The sequence below is a fragment of the Taudactylus pleione genome, unplaced genomic scaffold, assembly GCF_031769625.1.
Source record: "Taudactylus pleione unplaced genomic scaffold, aTauple2 ptg000642l, whole genome shotgun sequence".
NCBI classification, from domain to species: Eukaryota; Metazoa; Chordata; class Amphibia; order Anura; family Myobatrachidae; genus Taudactylus; species Taudactylus pleione.
Window position 1 is genome coordinate 1,573,314 of NW_028285044.1, and position 24,139 is coordinate 1,597,452.

Sequence of the window (24,139 nt, forward strand, 5' to 3'; positions counted from 1 at the left end):
ATGCGTCGTTATCCCATTTTCCCCTTCCCCCTTTTTGTATACCTTCTGAAATTGACCTTTCATTCTAAGATTTACTGCAAAGGGCTTTCCATTAACCTCTGATAAATATCACTTTTGCTGTATGTAGCAGCCTTGAAAAAAGAGCACTGTAGCTCTGAAACGTTGGCAGTCTTGGCCAATACACTTTATATTGCTTTCAATCCCTTGAAGTGATGCAGTTTCTTTTGACTGCATATATATATATATATATATATATATATATATATATATACAGTCAGGTCCATAAATATTGGGACATTGACAGAATTTTCATATTTTGGCCTCTATTCACCACCACAATGACTCTGAAATGAAACAAACAAGATGTGCTTTAACAGCAGACTTTCAGATTTAATTTGAGGGTAATTACATCCAAATCGGGTGAATGGTGTAGGAATTACAACGGTTTCTATATGTGCCTCCCACTTTTTAAGGGGCCAAAAGTAATGGGACTATCAACTCAAAAGCTATTTCATGGACAGGTGTGGGCTATTCCCTCATTATTTCATTATCAATTAAGCAGGTAAAAGGTCTGGACTTGATTCTATGTGTGACATTTGCATTTGGAATCAGTTGCTGTCGACTCTCAATATGAGATCCAAAGAGCTGTCACAATCAGTGAAGCAAGCCATCATTAGGCTGAAAAATCAAAACAAACCCATCAGAGAGATAGCAATAACATTAGGTGTGGCCAAATCAACTGTTTGGAACATTCTTAAAAAGAAAGAACGCACCGGAGAGCTCAGTAACACCAATAGACCCGAATTATTTCCCTGGTGAAGAAAAACCCCTTCACAACATTTGGCCAAATCAAGAACACTCTCCAGGAGGTAGGTGTATATGTGTCAAAGTCAACAATCAAGAGAAGACTTCACAAGAGTGAATATAGAGGGTTCACCACAAGATGTAAACCATTGGTGAGCCACAAAAACAGAAAGACTAGATTAGAGTTTGCCAAACAACATCTAAAAAAGCCATTACAATTCTGGAACAACATCCTATGGACAGATGAGACAAAGATCAACTTGTACCAGAGTGATGGGAAGAGAAGAGTATGGAGAAGGAAAGGAACTGCTCATGATCCAAAACATGCCACCTCATCAGTGAAGCATGGTGGTGGTAGTGTCATGGCGTGGGCATGTATGGCTGCCAATGGAACTGGTTCCCTTGTATTTATTGATGATGTGACTGCTGACAAAAGTAGCAGAATGAATTCTGAAGTGTTTTGGGCAATATATATGCTCATATTCAGTCAAATGCTTCAGAACTCATTGGACGGCACTTCACAGTGCAGATGGACAATGACCCGAAGCATACTGCAAAAGCAACCAAAAAGTTTTTTAAGGCTAAAAAGTGGAATGTTATGCAATGGCCAAGTCAATCCCCTGACCTGAATCCGACTGAGCATGCATTTCACTTGATGAAGAAAAAACTGAAGGGAAAATGCCCCAAGAACAAGCAGGAACTGAAGACATTTGCAGTAGAGGCCTGGCAGAGCATTACCAGGGATGAAACCAAGCGTCTGGTGATGTCTTTGCGTTCCAGACTTCAGGCTGTAATTGCCTGCAAAGGATTTGCAACAAAGTATTAAAAAGTGAAAGTTAGATTTAGGATTGTTTCGTTTGTCCCATTACTTTTGGCCCCTTAAAAAGTGGGAGGCACATATAGAAACCGTTGTAATTCCTACACCGTTCACCTGATTTGGATGTAATTACCCTCAAATTAAATCTGAAAGTCTGCAGTTAAATCACATCTCGTTTGTTTCATTTCAAAGCCATTGTGGTGGTGAATAGAGGACAAAATATGAAAATTCTGTCAATGTCCCAATATTTATGGACCTGACTGTACCTTTAGCTGCGAATGTAATATTCTCCAGTGTGGCTTCATAAAGGAAATCAACTTCAATCTTTATAATCTCCAAATTCTTACTCTTTTCAAATATCAGTTTACCTATTGTTGGCCAGATTCAGAGTTGCACACAAGTCTGCTTTGTGGATGAGTCTTGTGATTCTTATCCACTGTGCATGTGTCATAGCCAAGCATATGTAAGCTTGAGTAAGTCAGAAGATTGAGTCATATGCATGTCAGCTGTATCTCCACTTGCATAGGATAGATGGATGTACCGAGTACTCATAGGTGAGCATACGCAAAGTTTTGTCTGCTTTCAGACATCTCCTGCACCAAAAATATATTTGGTACAAAAGCACGGTGATAGTGATGATGATTACCTTCACAAGCAGATGTATAGGAGCTGTACCGTCTAATACATGGGTAGCCAACCTCGGTCCTCGTGAGCTACCAAGAGTTCACGTTGTCCAGACCACCTTTATTACTAACTAACACATTTGAAAAGATCCACAGGTGGAGCTATTTATATCACTTGTGATTCTGTGAGGAGACCTGCAAAACATGCACTGTTGGTAGCTCTTGAGGACCAGGGTTGGCTATCACTGGTCTAATAGATATGGGCAATTGTGAATGCAGGAGGCTATCCACATTTATTTCCATGCATGCAATGGCATTCTGAATCAAGTCCTGTATATCAAAATTCAAATTGCGCTGGAGCCTTGGTTTAATGTTTTGCGGTCATAATGCCAAAAAGAGCATTGCTGACACTCCTGATGATGAACCCGTCAATTAAAGAATTTTATCGCTGTGGGCAGTATAACTGTAAACATGCAGTGAAAGCAGAGATGGTGAGGAAGGGTAACATATGAGAGACAGGAAGATTGGGGGAGGGGCACAGAAATGAGAGACAGGGGAAAAAAGGCAGGCATGACAACTAGTGACATGGTGTATGACAAGTCCAGGATACATGTATGTATAGAACTGTGGAAACAGCAAAACAAGAAGTGACTTTTGTGCTAAAAGTGGTATAGTAAACTACAGTACACCTCCAAACTAGTTACAGACCAACTCCGCTTCAGTTAATCTAAATCAGAAATAAAAAAAAACAAAAATGTATCTGAAATAAGGTATCCTGTTAAACTCACTAATGGCCAGGTGTACTAAGCTCTGCAAAGTGATAAATTGGAGAGTAATAAACTACCAACCAATCAGCTCCTGTAATTTTTCAAACACAGCCTGTAACATGACAGTTAGGAGCTGAGTGGCTGGTAGTTTATCACTTTCCAGAGCTTAGTACATCTCCCCTAAACTCTATTATAGCAACTGTATTAAAGCTTTGGGCAAATGATAACCCATACATTATCAAACATATATAACCCTCTGAATGCCGTGGCAGACTAGCTCTCCAGTTTGTTCATTTGCAAACACTATCCAGTATCCATTACTATTACAGAAAACATGTTCGAACATAGAAATCTAACACCAACTGCATCTTCAGTCAAAATCTCAAGACAACATTTTTATTTAATCTTTTAGGGATCAATGTATATAATTTAAATATCTACAAAAGCTTCCAGTTGGGGAAAAATATTATTTAGGTTTCCTTCCAGAAGAATATGCCACTGACATTGTGAAATCCCACACCCATCCAACCATCACATTAATTTCAATTTGTTCAAAGTTAAAAGTCCTGGTCCTGCTGTATGTTTGGCCAGCCATATTTGGATCATAGGCCTTGTTTGTCCTACATATCCTAATCTACAGGGGCATTTTAGAAGACCGATTACTTTACTGCTTTCACATGTGTTAAAACCTGTACATGGGTAATTGTTACCTTACTTGTATTATGCATGCTATCCCCTCTGATGATCAGATCGCATGTGCTTATATTCAGGGGTTATCCTGTGTCAAAACAGCAGTTGACAACTAAGGGATTGCTGTCTAATCCCTACAAGGGTCAAAGGAAAAAGAGCAATAGACTTCTGTGCTTGTATTAACACAAAAACACCATAATGCCTTTTGATAAAACCCTTGTCAGAGGAGAGAAACGCGTCAAAAAGCCTTGAGGAACTTTCTCACACTGAACTGCCTTGTTATACCGTCACTATCTGAGCAGTGTGGATGCAGATATCTGCTGCCTGCACCTGCCACTGGTTAACTGCAGTGGATTGTCCCTGAAGCTGTGGTCACTATTGGAATAGATCCAGAGACTGCCAGCATTTCATCTCAGGAACCACCAGGAGGTTCATATTACAAGTTGCATTCCAGCAGCACACCCACAGGCCACTGGCTGTTAATCAGACACAGTGAAGAAATTTGCTCACACAGGAGCTAACCCTGGGAGATTTTAGACCACTTGGTAGAATTAACAGTGTGAGCATTTCACAAGTACTGTCTCAGCTGCTTTCACTGGAACAGAATTTTATACTACCTCCTAAAGCAAATAAAGGGAAGATTTTGCATGAGGAGGATTCTTTTATAGCCAGGGAACCCCAGTGCTATTGTTTATATGTAAAGGATCTTGACTACTATTTATATCAGCTGGAGCCTAATTAGGTTTAACAGCTCGGGTTGTTAGTAACGGACTTATATCAGAGGCTTGCTTTAATAGACAGGTTTAGTGCAGCCTCATTACCACATTAACTTAATACCACAAAAACAGAGGCATTGACCATTAATGTTGTGGGGATCATGATCATCAACTACACAGACATAAAGCTACTTATAACTAGAATTGGAATCTTCTGCATCTGGGTAGAACTATCCCTAAATGCAATTCTGATGTGGTTAAAGTGAACTTTGACTCACTCCTTAGACAATTAGGTGAGCTATTGAGGCATTGGTCAGGCATTGAGAACTCTTGGTTAGGTAGGTTGGCAGCTTTCAAAATGTAAATTTTAACAAAACATGTATTTATTTTGCACTGTACCCTACACGATTCAGAGATGCTATTTTTATCTGGCCCATAAGTTGATCTTGTTATATATTTGGAAAAGCAAGCCCCCATGTTTGGCATATTCAAAATTGATTAGGTCTAAAAAGCAAGGTTGAAAGGGTACCAGCTTGAATGTTTAGTGGCCCAACTTAGCGACTGGATACTACCACCTGGTACAAAACCATGGGTAGATCTAGAAAAAGCTATTTTCCTCCACTAATCTTTGTATGATTTTTTATGGACTCCCAGACAGATACGACCCTTAACTGCTTAACCTCAAGTTATCCATGACTCTCTTAAAGCATGGAATAGGGTAGTGTTTATGCAAATGGTTAGTACTGCCATCCTGTAACTTGTCACTTGGGGCACTCATGGCACAAAAGGGAATTCATCAGCTTACAGATGTGATGCAAGGACATTTGGTTGTTCCGTTTGTTACACTCCAGGCCCAATTCAATCTGCAGAAGGGTAAATATTTTACCTATACAACTATACTTTACTGGATTTCCAGTATGGTTAGAACACAGGATTCCATTGGATTCCCCCGCAATAGATTTAGTAGCTCGGATATATATGGGTAATATTAAAGGACTCTATCAGAACCAGGCAATAAATCCAAGGTACAACTACAATGGGAAGCTAAGGTGCATACTTCATTTTCAGTTAAATAATGGGGAAACAATTTTGGGGCAGATGTATGAAGCTATAGGAAGTGATAAAGTGCAGAGTGATAAACAACCAACGAATCTGCTCCCAGCTGTAATTTTTCAAACACAGCCTGTAACATGGCAGTTAGGAGCTGATTGGCTGGTCGTTAATTATCTTAATGCGCATTACATGTCTAAATGTCGTAACCACACTGAATTCCAGTTTAAATTAATACATTGTCTATATCAGTGGTTCCCAAACTTTTTTGATTCACGGCACCCTAGAGTAACAGCATTGTTTTCACGGCACCATTAAGTTTGTTTGTTATTAAGAGATTCAGAAAGAAATGTAGTAAAGTGAAGTAAGTTGTGCTTACCTGTCATCCTTAGGTTCAGTTATGTACTGGTGGACAGGTTTGCACTTCTGTTTGTCCACATATTTACATTACATTGACCATAAATAATTTGATTTGGTGCTGGACCATCAACCTGAGGCACCCCTGCAAGTGTCCCAAGGCACATCAGGGTGACACGGCACACAGTTTGGGAACCACTGGTCTATATCGTACCTCAAAGAAGCTCCATAAAATGTGAACCTCCCAATCAAAATTTTGTTGGAGGAAATAGTCAGCTTTGGGGGGATATGTAATTTTTTTTGTAAATGGGGGAGAGGGGGGAGAGGGAGGGGTGGGGGATGTCTGCTGCTGTAGCCCAGCCACTTGGTTTGTGCTGTGCATTCTAAGAGGCTGTTTTGCATACCACTATTGTAAAGTATACTAATTGGTGCATGTGTGTAGCATTTCAACAATGTTTGCTTGCACATTTTTGGATGATCTTGTCTAGCATTAGACACAGTTCATTTTTTTTAAACATATTTTATTGCAATACTGCAATAAACATTACAATATCATGGTCAGAAAAATTACATAACTAAGGCCCTCATTCAGAGCCACTCGCTAGCGGCAGTACGCTCGTTCCGAGCGATGTTCGCATATCTGCGCATGCGTAAGGTTTTTAGTACGCATGCGCGAACCAGTCAGTGCGGCAGAAAAACGTTGGTACGCAATATAGCGAGGGCCTGCTATTTTGAGTGACAGAATGAGGCGTATGTGGGTGGTAACAGGGGAAGGTGCTTGAAAACGGGGAGTGGAGATCCGAACGCAGGCGTGCTTAAAGGTCAAAACGGGCGTTTTAAGGGAGTGCATAATTAATACAGCAGCGTCATTGACCACGTCACTTGGTTTTTTTAACTCAGAACTGCTCGCAAAATAGCGGTTGAAAACACCAACCACAAGAATAGCGAGCAGTTCATAAGCTGTACGATGTACTCGATTAATCTAATAAATAGCGGACATGACGTATGGTGCGTGCGGCCAGGGGGCGTTTTTATCAAATAAACGAGCGTATGTTTTGCTCGCTCGTTCAGACTTAGAGGTGGGAACAGACTGCAATTTGCGAACGGATCATTTGAATAGCCACCCCTTGTTTTTGAACGAACGACCACAAATAGCGAACGGCTCTGAATCAGGCCCTAAGAAAGCAAAAATAAACTAAAACAAAAAAGGCCATGAAGAACGTAGAGTTACCAAATCACAAACGAGGCACGGTAATATCTGCAAAGTCAAACAAAATACCACAGCAGTGAAGTCCGAATACAGCAAGGAATATATACTTTGAAAACATTTATTTATTACAATTTTCCTTTTTTTTTTTTTTTTTCTTAAAGGGTGGAGCATCTGTTGACTGAATTTCTTCATTATACCAAGCTGTAAGTTGGACTGCAGCACGGAGTGTATCTTTGATCTGAGAGGACAATGTATATGAATATATGGGAGCCAAATGGTAAAAAAAAAAAAAACTTCTCTGCCCCTTTAGCTTTATTAAGAGATAATTCCAACCAGTCCATATGGAACAAATACGATATTCTAGGTTGTAAAAGAGTGAGAGTCAGAGTACCAGCAGAGGTCCATTGAGATAAGATGGTTTTCTTTGCAGCTGCTGCAATCTTTGCTAATAGCTGACAGGCACCTTTAGGGGGACAAGACGACCCGGACGCTAGTATAATATCCCACATAGCCCACTCAGGTGTTAATTCAAAACTAATACCCAGCGTTGTGGACATATATGTGTGAACTAGGGACTAAAACCTCTGTACCTCCACACAGGACCACATACAGTGCATTAGATCCGCATCGGGTTGTTTACACTTGAAACAATTGGAGTCAGAAGAAGCGCCTGTGAGGAATCTTAATCTGGGGGTGAAATAAGCACGATGCAATATTTTATAATGCATTTCGGCGTAGGATGCAGATATTAATTGTTTATTAAGTCTGACAAATGATTTCAAAATTGTAGGCAAAGATATGGTAGGAAACGCGGCGCCATTTGACGACCCCAGACGTTTCTACTAGACACAGTTCTTTATGTAACAGACTGCAAGTTGCTGGTATGGGCACAATTACCGACAAGTTAGCCTATAACATAGGCATGCGCACACAGTGGCGGAACTCCCAGAGGCAGTGGAGTAATTGGCCTCCAGGCTCCAGCTGTCAGGGGGGCATCAGGGAGCAGGCCTGGCGACAGGCGAGTACAAGGGGCACACAGATAAATCCATCTACAACCGCTGCCTGCGTCCTGGTGATCACTGCAGTGGCGCATGTGGTGGTCATAGGCACCACCGTCTGCAGCTGGTGCAATGTATTTTTTTTTGTTTATCTTCATAATAAATAAAAAAATTTATTTACTGCACCAACCGCCGTTGGTGTCTGAAATTGTGCGACGCAGCGCGTGACATCAGGGTGAGCCACACCACTGAAGGACTGAGGAGCAGCAGTGCAAAGAGAAGGCACAGGCAGAAGACTCAGGAGAAGGTAAGTTTCTGTGGGGTGGAGCCGGGCAGATGCGGGTTGAAGGAGCTGGAGAGACACTGTGGGGACTGGAGAGACAGAAAGGGGCCCACTGGAGCTAGAGAAACACTGTGGGGCTAGAGAGACAGAAAGGGTCTGGCTGGAGCTTGAAAAAATAATTGGAGGCTGGAGTGATACTAGGGGCTCGAACAAGCCAGAGCCACCGGGGGTGGGGGAGGAGGAGGGGAGCACCACTGTCACTTGCGTCCCTGTGCACATAGGGTATACCCACAAATCACTAAGGCAGCCTCAAACACTAACTTAAGCATCTTTTCCCTGCAACTCAGCTGGCTCCCAGGAAACAGGCAGCCTCATTTTGAAACCGCTCTGTCTGGTTAGAGCAGTTTCACTTTGGCCATATTGGATTGGATAGTGGATTCAAAACGAGGCTATCTCTACCCTGGAAGCCAGCTGAGATTACAGTGCCACCCAGGGGAAGTGTATTTGTCTTGAGGGGATTAGGGTTGGTAGTGTGTGTTCCGGGGTGGAGTTGTTTGCACAATCCTTGCCCAGCATTTGTGCACGTCTATCTATGCCTGTAGATTTAAAGCATCAATAATTTAAAATGTAAAACTATGTTGGTACTCCGGGTTTGTATAGTAAGCTTCGGGGACAGGGTGTGGGGGCCCCGGGGTTGCCGCCCGCCTATAATCCGGCCCTGGCTGCATGGTCGGAGCTGAGCTCCGATTGCAGCAGCTGGGCCAGCAGTGGGGTGTGTGAGGGAAGGGTGACTGCCGGCCCCTAAAAGGTATAAAGAGAGACCGGCCCAGCGGGAAACAGCCCGGCGTCCGGGCGGACCAATCTGCCCCTGTGAAAAAGCCCTGAAAAGTATCTGCGTCAACAAGTAGATCACACTGAGCAACAATTCTCAGATGTAGCAGTACTGTACACGCTCACTTTACCGCTGCGCTCATAGGTGTCGCTTTCACAATCTCCCTGAAATGCTTTTTCAAAAATAGTCAAGTATAGCTAAGTGCCGTGCAGCATGTGTGTCCAGATTTAATATGACCCCCTTCCAGTACAAATGCTCTGCTTATACATCTCCCACTTAAATTGCAGTTACTTGTGCTGAAATAACAGATGATAAAATGGGTAACTGTGGTAGTAGTGCTATGTTCAGGAACAGAGCATTCTGTACTGGCACAGAGATGTATTATTGGTGGATCTTGATTTAAGTGGCTGGTCTGTTAACTACAAAACTACTTGATTTTATTAATTTACAAGGATGCTGAATGTAAGGAAAGAATGAAGCAGCTGTGTTTACTAGAACGCTGCCTATAGCCTGCATCTTTAGCATGGCAGATAAAGCATGGCGTTGTTGTAACAGGAGTTTGAAAACCACCTCTCATCTCTACAGGTACAGTAATTGCATCTTCCATACCTGCTGCTTTCATTTCTGCCTACCTACACTTTCCACACTTCAGGAACAGGATGTTTTGAAAGTTTGTTTGCAAATGTGAGCCTGCAACCTCCCCCTCCATTAAATAGCTTGCTGAACAAATTTCTCAAACACTCCCTCCCCGTGTACTAGCTGACCCAGTATCTCCTGCAAAAGTGCATAATCTGATAGGCATGCACACACAGGCTTGGCCTGCCACCTTCAAATCTGCAGCTTAAGCATGTCAGATAAAACATGTGGTTGTAACATGAGTTTGAACTGTGTGGATTTGGACTTTGGACTTCTCTCTAAGCTCACATTAAACAATTTCTCAAGCACAGCACCTCAGGAATGCTGCTACTCCACCCTCCTGCAACTTCCCCTTCCATCATTGCATAACATTGTGTTATTACTATTTCTCTGCAATTTGTTCTTACTCTTTTTTTATTATGTCACCTTTGTTATTATTCTGTTGTTACCATGTACTTCTTCCTTCAATACGCTGACTGCTTTCCATATCCATCCCAGGGGTGTATCTAGGGGTCTGAGGGCTCCTGGCAAAATAAGGGACTGGCACCCCCCACCTCTTATATATTATTATTTTCCTTTATTTATATGGCGCCACAAAGGTTCCGCAGCGCCTTACACAGTACATAAATGAGCACACAAGAAAAACAGTTAATAGTAATACAAAACAATGCAGGACAAGGTCATGGTTTATAAACATAGCTTAGCTGCATACAGGCCCGCCAAGAGCCACGGCGGGCCCGAGTAACAGGGGGTGTGGCCTAATCGTGGGAGGCATGGCCAAGCCCCCTTCGGGAGAAAAATATATATATTTTAAGCGCCGCAAAGCGCTGGTGGAGGGAGCGCTCTGGGCCCCCTCAGCCTGGCGCAAATCCAGGGGGTTGCGATCAGTGTGTTCGCTCCCCCGCACAGGCATAGGAGACTGCTGTGGCTGCTGCTCAGCAGCCACGAGCAGTCTCCCACTGCAGCTCAGCACACGCTGTGTGCTGGGCTGCTGTGAGGGAGGGGGGGTTGGCGTCGGACCCGGGCCCCTCAGGAAGACCGGGCCCGGGCAATTTGTACCCGCCCCGCCCTGCCCTCTCGGCACCCCTGGCTGCATAACACAAGCAGCAGGGCCTCAGCAACCAAATGTTGGTTGCCAATTAGGGAGTTAGGAGTAAATTAAACTATAAGTATGGATAGGAGAAGCACATGAGGGGACGAGGGCCCTGCTCGTGAGAGCTTACATTCTAAAGGGGAAGGGCAGACAGACAGGGGCAACACAGATGGGGTAGAAAGTGAGGAAGGAGCATTGAGCAGTGGGTTAGGATATATGCTACGGAATGTGTGTGTTTAAGATGACCTGATGTTATGTCAAAATTAAGTCCTTCATTATTATATCTATGACAGAAAATATATTTTGTTTGTGTTATTTATTTGAGAGATGTACAAAATAAAGCTGTAGCACTTTAATTTTTGTGTGTTGCATTTTAGCACCTAAATACATCCTTCTAAAAATGCAGCTATTATAGGACTGTCCTGCCATCCTAATACAGTAGTGACTACTTTAGTCCCAGCTGCTGGGTGCTATGCCATGCTCCTGTGAGTGGGTGCATCTCACATGCTAGACCCACCCACAAATGGGTGCAGCCATGCCCAACATGCTGTGGTCCCACAGAATGTTGCTGTATCCGGGCTCAGAATTTCTCTTGGCATTCCTGGAGGTGACAGGCAGAACCAGGAGGGAGTGGGGCATAGTGGTGGGTAGCCTTCTACTAGACAGCTTGTGGATTCAAAATTCTATCAGAAACTTTCAGGGAATCCAACATTATTGTATCAAATTGAACTGAAGGATTTATTGAATCAGGCACAGATCGAGGGGGCAATATCCAGGTAAGAATATGCTTTTTTGTTTAACCTTCACCCTATCACCCCTGTTATTATCACCTTCCCAAAATTCTTGTCACTTTCTTCACCTCCTGGTCAACCTATTATTTCTGGTGTTGGATCCCTGACTTCTAATCTTTCGGCTTTTGTTGATTCTTTTTTACAGCCCCATGTGGCCTCTCCAAGGTCTCACATCAGAGACACTACCCACTTTCTCCAACTGGTGGGTGGTGTAGGGTGGCAGGAGGACTATGTATTGGTGACTTGCGATGTGGAGTCACTTTATACCAACATCCCCCATTAGGGGGTGTTCAGGCCAGCCGCCACTTTCTTAGCTCTGATGTGGATCTTGGAGAGAACAGATGTAAATTTGTGTTGGATTCTATTTTGTTTACATTGACTCACAATTATTTTTTGTTCGATACATGTTTATTTACAGTGACACGGGACTGCCATGGGTACCAAGTTCACCCCCAGTTTTGACAATCTCTATATGGGCCTCTTCGAAGAAAAGTACATTTGGGTAGGTCCATATGGGGTGAACTTTGTGTTTTATGGCAGGTATATTGATGATTTATGTATTATTTGGAGAGGGGGTCTTAATTTGGTATCTTCTTTCATTGCTCACCTTAATTCGAATATTTTTGGTTTGACCTTTACACATACTGCACACCAACACCACATGAATTTCTTGGATATTGCCCTTTCGATCATAGAAGGGTGCATTCATACAAACACATACAAAAAAGAGGTGGATTGTAATAATTTTCTGCACTCTAAGAGCTGTCATTTTTTTAAATGGAAGCATAATATCCCCAAAGGGCAATTCTTGCGTCTTAAACACAACTGTTCCTCTACAGGAGATTATTATATACAAGCTGAGGAATTAACCTTCGCTTATAAGAGAGAAATGATTTTGGAGGGTGAAAGTTCAACAAGAAAAAGGCTATAGATAAAGATCATCAGTTTGAATTATCCTTTATTTCCAAATTAAATGTGTGTTCCGATCAAATTAGAAGTTTTTTTCATCTACATTGGGTACTTCATATCCAATTAATAATTTAAGCAATTGTCAAACAGTTTATTTAATATACCTCATTACCTGCATTTGCAGGATACAATGTAGGGAGAACAGGAGAACAACACGTAGTCTCAATACAAGATTTTTGGAACACAGAAGGAACGTCATAAAGAAAAATCCCCTTCATAGTGTTTTTCGTCATGTGGTATTCCATCATGGGGGTGATGTGAAGGTTCTATCTGTGCAAGGTATAGAGAAGGTTTTACCAACGGCCAGAGGAGGGGACAGATTTGACCATCTTTGTACTAGAGAAGCCTACTGGATTTTTACCCTGAGGATGTTGACCCCAAAAGGTTTGAATGAAATTATAGAAATGAACAACATACGGTGAACATCTGTGGGGAGCCAAGGTACTCGCTCAGTGGGACAGTACGTGGTGCAGTTTCAGACCCTTGCATCAGAACTTAGATGGAACGAAGAAGCACTCAAAGCAGCCTTCCTCCATGGGTTGTCCGAAAGGATCAAAGACGAATTAGCATCCAGGGATTTACCTACGTCTTTTCTGAAACTATTTCCCTCTGCATAAGGAATGATTTACGCCATAGGGAGCGGAGGGGTAATAGAGGTCATGGGGATCGCCCTCGAGATCGTCCGGCCTCAGGAAGTCAATCCTATTCCCCCACCTCCAGGGGTGAGGAACCTAAGCAGATCAACAGAACCAGGCTAACCATGGCCGAACGCAATCGGCGCATTCAAAATAAATTGTCTTTATTGCGCTGCCCCTGAGCACATCTTAAAGAATTGTCCCCTGCTGGCGGGAAATGCGAGCCCCTAGTTGATGTCGGGAGCATTCAATTAGGGGTCATTTTTAAGCACTCCCAATTAACTGACAGTTTATTGCCTGTATCTCTTTCCCACCAGTTCAGGACAAGGGATGTTAAAGCCCTTATAGATTCCAATGCTGCGGGAAATTTTATTTTTAAATCTTTAATCCAGTCCCTTGGTATTTCGGTGGTACCTCTACCTGACAAATTACTGCTCTCCGGTGTAGATGGTAAAACCATGCTAGGTGAATCCATATCCTTGAAATCCCAGCCCGTGACCCTCAGGGTTGGTTGCCTGCACCAAGAGACCATTGAATTCCTCATACTTCCTAACTCTGCTTACGAGCTGGTTCTGGGTTTACCATGGTTAAGGAAGCATAGTCCTACTTTTGATTGGTCCAATATGCAAATTGTATCATGGGGACCAAACTGTTTCCATCGGTGCCTAACTCAAGTACTTCCTGTACGTACCCACTCTGTGCACCCCAGTACAGGTGCAAAGTTCCCCCCGACCGACAAGCCAAAAGATCAATCTGTCTCCAGTCTACCACAAGCATATCAAGATTTTGCCAATGTCTTCTGCGAGCAAGCTGCTGATCAACTCCCTCCTCATCGGTCGTGGGATTGTGGAATAGAACTTCTCCCTGGGAAGATTCCCCCTTGGGGCCGGAACTATCCTTTGTCAGTTCCAGAAACAGCCGCCATGGCAACTTACATTAAGGAAAATCTAGCCAAAGGGTTCATACGGCCTTCCTCCTCCCCTGCAGGGGCAGGGTTCTTTTTTGTGAGCAAAAAGGATGGAGGCCTCCGGCCCTGTATAGACTACCGTGGCCTCAACCAAATTACTGTAAAGAAAAATTGGTATCCATTACCTTTAATTCCTGAGCTTTTCGACAAGGTTCGTGGAGCTAAATTGTTCCCTAAACTAGATCTTCGTGGGGCATACAATTTGATACGAATCAAAGCTGGGGATGAGTGGAAGACCGCCTTCAATACCAGAGATGGTCATTTCGAATATCTGGTAATGCCTTTTGGACTCTGCAATGCGCCGGCTATATTCCAAGGCTATGTAAATGAAATCTTTCGGGACATTCTCTACAGCTTTGTCATCGTCTATTTAGATGATATTCTAATCTTTTCTAAGGATCTCCAAACTCATCGCCAACATGTTCGAGAAGTTCTAGCTCACCTTCGAAAGCACCACCTTTATGGAAAGTTATCCAAGTGTCTCTTTGAACAAACCACAGTTCCTTTCCTAGGACATATAATTTCCGGGGAAACCATTCAGATGGATCCAGAGAAACTGAAAGCGATCTCTGAATGGCCATTACCAAAATCTTGAAAAGCTGCCCAACGTTTTTTGGGATTTTCAAACTATTATAGGCGGTTCATACCGAATTTTTCCACTCTGGTGTCTCCCATTACTAGTCTCACATGGAAGGGCGCTAACCCAGCCCAGTGGCCGGACTCAGCCATACAGGCCTTCCAGAGATTGAAAGAGGCATTCTCTACTGCCCCTATCCTTTGCCAACCCCAACTGGATAAACCATTTTTTGTGGAAGTGGATGCCTCTTTGGTGGGTGTAGGGGTGGTATTATCCCAAATTTCCAGTGACGGGAAGAATCATCCATGTGGATACTTCTCTTGTAAATTTTCCTCTGCAGAGAAAAACTATGCGATTGGAGATCAAGAACTCCTAGCTATGCGTCTGGCGTTAATGGAGTGGCGTCATCTTTTGGAGGGGGCCAAGTTATTAGTTACCATTATTACGGACCATAAAAACTTAATTTACCTTCAGACGGCTCATCGCTTAAATGCCAGGCAGGTTTAACATTAAGCTTCAATTTTGCCCCAGTAATTTGAACAAAAAAGCGGATGCTCTCTCCTGGTCTTTTCTACTCGACACACAGGAAGAAGATCATCTGAGATCTCGACCAATCCTGGATCCTATGGTCTTCGCTTCAACTCAAATATTGACTCCGCCTCCGGGGAAAATTTTTGTGACTCCCGAATTATGGAAAAAGTTGTTAACCTGGGCTCATAGTTCTCTATTTGCTGGGCATTCTGGTATTTTCAAAACATACAAGTTTCTTCAGCGTTCTTATTGGTGGCCCTCAATGAGAAAAGATGTTCAAGTATTTATTTTGTCATGTGTAAAATGCTCACAGCATAAAGTTTCTCACAAAAAAAGTGCAGGTCTTCTACGCCCGTTACCCGTTCCTACTATTCCTTGGACCCATATATCCATGGATTTTATCTCTGAGCTTCCAAGCTCCAAAGGACATAACACCATATGGGTAGTGGTGGATTGTTTTTCAAAAATGGCGCATTTTATACCATTAGTAGGTCTGCCATCTGCTCCCCATTTGGCAAAAGTTTTTGTTAAAGAGATTTTTAGATTACATGGTCTTCCAAGAGAGATTGTTTCCGACCGTGGAGTCCTATTCATAGCCAAGTTTTGGAGAGCCTTATGCAGCGCTTGTGGAACCAAATTAAAATTTTCATCAGCTTACCACCCACAAACTAACGGGCAAACCGATAGGGTTAATCAGGAACTGGAGACCTTTATAAGACTTTTTGTGTCCTCTTCACAGGATGATTGGGTGGACTTACTACCTTGGGCCGAGTTTTCACATAACTTCAAGTACCACACTTCCTCCAATTCCACACATTTTTATACTGTTTTTGGTAAACATCCCCGGATTCCAGATTTCCAACATTTATCTTCGGTGGAGGTCCCTGCAGTTACTGACGTTGTAGAATCTTTTTCAACCATTTGGAAGAAGATCCATGCCTCGTTGAAACAATCATCCAAGAATTATAAAAGATGACGGGTCGCGGTTCCTCTGCTGAAAGTTGGAGATAAAGTCTGGGTATCTACTAGGAACATCCGACTGGAAGTTCCCAGTACGAAGCTGGCCCCACGCTTCATTGGTCCGTACCGCATTCACAAAGTGATCAACCCTGTTGCGTATAAATTGGAACTCCCACCTCAATTGAAGATATCTAATACCTTTCATATTTCTTTATTGCGACCTTTGGTGTTAAATCGGTTCCAAACCACCTCTCCTAAATTACCTCAAGTACAAACTTCTCAAGGTACAGAATTCGAAGTTGGGAAGATTCTGGATTCTCGGTTTAGATCAAACATTCTCCAATACCTCATTGATTGGAAAGGTTATGGTCCTGAGGAGAGGGCCTGGATCAGAGCCACAGATGTTCATGCACCTCAATTAATTCGAGCCTTCCACATCAAATTTCCTGGCAAGCCTGGTGGGTGTCCAGTGTCCACCCTGAAAGGGGGGGGTACTGTCAGAGTTCAGCCGGGGATCGGCCGTCCCTTACCGTCCCGCCGGCTTCCTCTGACTTCCCGGGCAGCTGGCGCGGTGACGTGGGAGGATCTGAGCATCACCCTGTAGCTGTGGTGTCAGGCGACCCGGTGAGTGGGGATCGCAGTTTCCGTCATGGGCGCCGCCATGACACTTTCCCTATGTTGGTACTTCCTTCCCTGAATGGCCCGGCTGGTCAGCTGACGCTGTGGGCCTATCAGCAGGCTTCCAGGAGTATATATCCGGCTCCTGTGCTCCAAGTAGTTGCCTGAACAATCATTGTCGCCGCTAGTGTAACTAGAGGAGTCTCGTTCCAGGTTCCCGTGCTTCCAGTGTGTTTCTTCCAGAGCTTCTGAGCTATCTCACCACAGTGCCTTTACTATCAACAGCCTGTGTGCAAGTTTAATCTCCATCTCTCCACAGTGCCTTTACTAATCAACAGCCTGTGTGCAAGTTTAACCTCCATCTCTCCACAGTACCTTTACTAGCAACAGCCTGTGTGCAAGTTAACCCTCCATCTCACCACAGTGCTCGGCATGTGGGACTTGTGGATGAAGCCCTTCATTCGCTTTGCCAGGATTTCAGGGTGGTCAATCTGTTGAAATCAGACCACTACATTTTGGCCACCGTACTCGATCCTAGGTTTAAAGCCTATGTGGTGTCTCTCTTTCCGGCCGACAAAAGCCTGCAGAGGTGCAAAGACCTGCTGGTGAAAACACTGTCAGCTGAAGTCAACAGCTCCTTCTTCATTTTCTCCCGCAACTGGGGCTGCCAGGAAAAAAACTTAGGTATCCTAAGCAACCCGCTGGCGGTGATGCAGGGCAGGCAGGACCAAGTTTGGACATCTGGTCCAGACTGAAGGACCTGGCAACAATTTCTGACATGTCTACTGTCACTGCATATGATACTGTCACCATTGACAGAATGGTGGAGGATTACATCGGTGACAGCATCCAAGTAGGCATGTCAGACAGTCCGTACCTGTACTGGCAAGAAAAAGAGGCAATTTGGAGGCCCCTGTACAAACTGGCTCTATTTTACCTGAGTTGCCCCCCCTCCAGTGTGTACTCCGAAAGAGTGTTTAGTGCAGCCGGGAACCTTGTCAGCGAAAGGAGTAGGAGGTTGCTTCCACACAAAGTGGAGAAGATGATGTTCATAAAAATGAATTATCAACTCTTCCAGGGAGATCAGCCTCCAGAACGTACAGAGGGACTTGTGGTGGTGGATTCCAGCAGGGACAAATTAATACTCTGTGAGGATGAGGATGGACACAACACTGAAGAGGGTGAGGAATCGGTGGATGAGGAGGATGAGGACGACATCTTGCCTCCGTAGAGCCAGTTTGTGCAGGGACAGATTAATTGCCAGCTTGTTTTGTGGGGGTCCAAACGAACCAATCATTTGAGCCACAGTCATGTGGCAGACCCTGGCGCTGAAATGATTGGTTTGTTAAAGTGTGCATGTCCTATTTATAGTACAACATAAGGGTGGGTGGGAGGACCCAAGGACAATTCCATCTTGCACCTCTTTTTTTTCTTTGCATTATGCACTGTTTGGGGCCTAGTTTTTCAAACTGCCATCCTGTCTGTCACTGCAGTGTCACTCCTAGATGGGCCACGTGTTTGTGCTGCCCACTCGTGTCGCTTAGCATAGTCATCCAGCTACCTCGGTGCAACCTTTTGGACATAAAAACACTATTGTGAGGTGTTCAGAATAGACTGGAAATGAGTGGAAACTAAGGTTATTGAGGTTAATAATAGCATAGGAGCAGAAAAACCCACAAATTCTGTGATTTTAGCTGTTTTTATGCATTATTTAAAAAAAATTACAGATCCAAAACACAAAACCCAGAACCCAAAACACGGAAGGGTGGTTTAGGCAAAACCAATCCAGATCCAAAACCAAAACACGAAAAGTGGCCAGTGCACACCCCTAATATATATATATATATATATATATATATATATATATATATATATCCACCTGGACATGGGTCTGCATTTAGATCTTTACATAGGATTGACATTTCTATTAATCCTAAACATCTGTTAACTTGTTTTATATTTTTAGTTAAACCAATGGTATATAAGCCTTCTAATGATCTTAATTTTACAATTAGCCAAGTGCTAGTTTGTTGGTTTTATGGTTATAAATAAAAATACCTTTTACATTTATATGTGCTCCTGCCTTAATCTGTAAGCGCCCCCTAAGATATGTCATTTAGACATATCTTATATTTGTTTTAGATACTTCTACTAATTGCACATCCTTCCAATTGTAACCTATGTAATGCCCCCAGATGGCTACCTCGGAATGGGTATGTAATCACTCTAACCTTCCCCGTTAGGTTTAGGCACTAAGACTCTCCCCTTTCGTGCCTAAACCTAACCCTAACCCCCTCCCCCCAAAAAACTAACGCTAACCCTGCTATGCTGCCTAAACCTAACACTCCCCCATCCGTGGCTAAGACGCCTCCGACTTAACTTGTTCGGGCTGGCTTCTGTCTATGTTCCGGCATCGGTATTTCGATGCCCATCTTTAGACCCGTGTAGCGCTTCCACCGTCGGGATTCAGACTGGTGGCATGCCGTCCGGTCTGCTAACTACATCCCGGCTACCTCGGCTAGTACTTTCATGGGCAGGATGAACAACATGTGGAACTATTCAGGCAGCATCGTATTAGACACTTTTCATTTACATATATATGTCTTAAACTGAATACACACTAGACAATATGTCGTCCGATCCCGTGGATTGGAGCGACATATCAGGTACAACATCTGATGTGTACCCAGCTTTAGTTCCATGTATTTCTTTTCTCACACATTGTAACATATGCAGTGCAGCTAAGATGGCTGTCTCACCTGGTAGTCTGGTGTGTAGGATAAACAATGAATGGATCTGATGATTTTGTAAGGATCCTGCATCTTGCTTTAGTATTCTGTAGCTTCCCCATTATGTATAATTTCTTACAAGGAATTGCCTATTCCTCCCAGTGTAACCTATATAGTACACCCAAGATGGCTGCCTCGCCTAGTACCTTCGTGGGTAGAATAAATTATCCTTGAAATACATTATCCGTAATGCTGCATCAACCCTGTATCATGCTAAATGGTTTCTGTATTCCCTGCAAATCTAAATCTCCATATTATGTTAATGATTTCTATAAAGTGCCTTGAGTACTTTTGGAGAAAAACGCTATATAAATAAAATTATTATTTGTCTACAACCCAGATCACTGTAGAGGAATATTTATGAAAGTCAATAGTGCATTTATATTTTTTTTGTATGGATTCAAACGTATTAACAGGCAACCTATCCTTATACAGCTACTGGGGTCTTGACCTACCACAAGTGAAGCATGTGTTTGTTAAGTCTGTAGGTAACACAGATTAAAAGCTATCAAATCAGCAAAGATCAATCACAGTGTGCATCTGTTCCTTCTCTTATACCCATTTCAGACATACAGCAAAAACCTGGGTTTTTGGTCGTGAACGTGCATCAACCCAGGTTTTTGCTATGTGTGAACAGAAACGACCCAGGTCGAAGTCCTGGGTCCACAACCCTGCTCTGTTCCAGGGTTTTTCCTAGGTGCGACCCGGGTCACCTCTAGTGTGAACACATCCAACCTGGGTTTTTAGACCCGGGTTTTAAGAAAACTTTCTCCTTGGCTGTTTGGTGCGCCTGCAGATGACATCCATCATTCTAAGGTGTCCGGACCACATGACTGGAGAGCAAACTAATTTAAGTGTGTATTATTTTATATTCAACATTTTTATGTGAAACTTTTGTCTTTGTATAGGACGAAACTTTCTAAAGGCTATATTCATAATTTTCTTATATTGTTGTAAATATACAAAAAATATTGGTTTTGAATTAAAAAAAAAAAAAACATTGGAAACAAACTTAGTGGCCTTTAATCTAAAAATGCAAATTTTTATATTATATCATTACTGTGAACAAAAAACAGAGCGTACCCTTTAAATCCACACCAAATTCCAGGGCAGACTCTGGTTCAGTGTGAATGTATCCGACCTTGGAATTTCCCGGCTTTGTGGTGCCATGTGAATGGGGGTCTCAGACTAAGACCTGGGAATTTCCTGGGTTGATAGACCCGGAACGTACACATGTATTTCCTGGGTCTTGTGTCTTAAAGTAGTATTACTGGGATTTATCATTAATCAGATAAATCAGGGTCATTGGTCAGATACGGGAGCTTAAAGCTGGGTACACACCTAGCAGATATATCTACAGATGATGGTTATTCATATACACTGAACGACCATCATCTTCCAGGCAGACGTGGGACCTGCCGGCCAGGGGGCGGGGCAGGGGCTGCCGCTGCATGTGTGCGGGTGATCGGCTGATCGCCCGTACACACTTGCCGATGGACAGATATGTCTGCAGGTATATCTGTCAATCGGCTGTGCAGCACAGCCGACGCGATATGTCTGTGAACAACATCATTCACAGACATATCGCTGGTACACACTGGCTGACGGGCACCAGATATATTGGCCGATTAATTGATTGGCTAATATATATCTGTTAGTGTGTACCCAGCTTAACATTCATAAAAAGATCTAAATAAACAAGTCCACAGTAAGTTTGATATCCTGTTACTTTAGCTTGTCTGGTAATTGGCAGTAGGAAAACCTGTCATCATTTTAAGGTAGTCGAACAATATATAGAACATTTTCAATGACTAACATTAACAGCAAATAAAACAGAAGTGCTCCAGTAAGTTATGATTACTGACGTATTGCATTTTCATTTTAAGTTCCTCTTTAATATTTTTTTTAATGAAACACATACAATGTTAGTATGATTAACCCAATATAACTTAACCCTTTTACAAACAAAAGTATTGAGAAGAACATTTCCTCATAGGTGCTGACAAATGGAATTTCTTGTTTTTATAGTGAAATCAACTTCAACACTTCTCTCCTTCCCCATTTACTGGCTCTATGGCCCTCATTCAGAGGTGGTCTTTAGATGCAAGCGGTCGCACTGAATCAGGGTGGCCGCTTGCATCCTGAACGGCCGCATCCTTGTCGATCGTTAAGCTGTGGGTTACCACCCACGGCTTAACGACCAACCAGGTTGATGGTCGCGATGGTGATCACCATCGCGACAATCAGGGCTTACGACAAGACCCTAAGGTTGGGTCTGGGCACTCGTAAGCCCCAGGGAGCTTTCTGCTTTTTCTGCTCACAAATGAAATGATTAGCACCAACTGTGGATCTTATAAAATGTGTCAGCCAGTAATAAATATACCTGTGCACCAACTAGGAGATGTGAAAAACATGCACCGTTAGGGGTGCACTGCTATAGACTATTAATAGGGTTAATAATTAATACTGTATAATAATACACTATCCAGTACATAAGGAGACCGATATGTACATATATGTCCAGGGCAGTGCGAAGTTCTTCTGCTGCTCCCTCAGACTCCTTCACTTGCTCCAATGCTCAGGAATGGTGCTCACATCTGAAAAAAAACATTCTGCTCAGACAGGATGGACCTACTGCCGCATCTAATGGCATACTGTGATCGCTGGTCCTGTATATGCTGGAATTATGCAACACAATACACTTTGTATGTAACATATTAAAGCTGAATAAGTGCTAATTATGCCCTCTTCATGGACAGGCCACACTCACTCTAACATGAAGCATTTGGAAATCCCACTCTAGAAATCCTGCGTTTGCCACTGGGACCCTGACGCCCGGCATACCGAACGAAGGTACACAGGGTGTGGACAGCCGGCCCAATGGGGGAAGGTTAGGTGTCAGGGCTCCCGTGGAAACTTAGGGTTAGGCACCTCTGCCCGGGAGGGTCAGGTTTAGGCTAGGGGAAGGGGGGGTTAGGGTTAGGCACCCCCCCCGGGAGACTTAGGTTTAGGCTGCAGGAATGGGAAGGGTTCGGTTTAGGCACGGGGGGGGGGGGGGAGATAAGGGTTAGGTACCCCTAGGGGAGGGTTAGGGGGGAAAATAGGGTTAGTTATACTTACCTTATTAGCGATCGGGATCTTCATCCCTGCCGGGCTTCCACTGTCGGCCGGCGGTAATACATACTACAGCCCACGAAAACTAGTACATAACTGCCAAGAAAAAGGTCCTAATTTGTACCATGCATATTGAGATTCACCAGATTCCATGGTACGCCAACATTGAGGTGGGTTTGAAATATTGTGATGTTTAGCTTACAGAAGAGAACTGAAACAGTGAAAATGGGATTCCAGTATTAGAAAATCGACCTTTAGAGAAACCCCTAAGGATGGGCTATGAACATGTTTATTAGAGTTAATACCAACATATCAAAAGCCAGACCGGAGCAATTAAATTGGCCTCAATTCCTTCCAGACCAATCTTCTTGATGAACACTGGCAAACTGGAAGAGAAAAGATACACATTCCACTAAAAGACCACAGCATTACACTTACAAAGTGGCCATTAGGATACGTGGACCTGTAGCAACAAGGAACTTTGAAGCTGTATCTTTGGGGGCCCCCAAGCACTGGACAATTTGTTGGAAGCCATTTGGGTGATGAGACAATTACCCTGAATTTATTTCCCAATGATTCAGGTAGTCTGCTTCCCGATTGTCCTCCACACAAATGCAGATTGTAAATGGACATGAACTTCTACCCATTACGTGATTGGGGAAACCACTAACATGCAGCCACACTTCGTTGCCTATCTCAATTGGCAACACAGTACATGATGTAGCAATATTTGTCATTGGACATCTCTGCTATCAGGACATTCAGTCCTGTTTCAGTTTGTTTAATATAGTCCTCAGTTCCAGAACAGATATAAGTAGAGTGGTATTTTAAGCAGATAACTGTGCTTTAAAAGTGATAGGCAGAAACACTGCACCATTGCCTGACAGGTTGACAGTCAGGAGTTCACATAGAAAGGAGTAGAATCTCAAAATCCTTTTGTATTTATTACCCCTTTTCCACCAAAATCCTGGGTCTGACCCGGGATTTGGAACACTGTTCCAAGCCGTGTAAGACCCGGTATTTACCCCGTTCGGCGCCGTTCACACTTCACACGGGTGCAGTGCCGGCGCTTGGTGATGAGGTCATCACCAAGCGTTGGAAATTCCCACTCTCCCCTGAACGCCTGACCGGAGTGGATCGGTGACATGGGGAGAGTGCCCTTCGGCAGGGGGGGGGGGGGGGGAAGTCCATTCGGGAGGCTGTCTGATGTCATAGCTGTCACCGGGGACACAGGCAGGGAGAGATTACAGCCTCCCTGTATAAAGCAGGGATCGGGTAAAAACCTCAACAGTCTAGACCATACAAGGAGGCT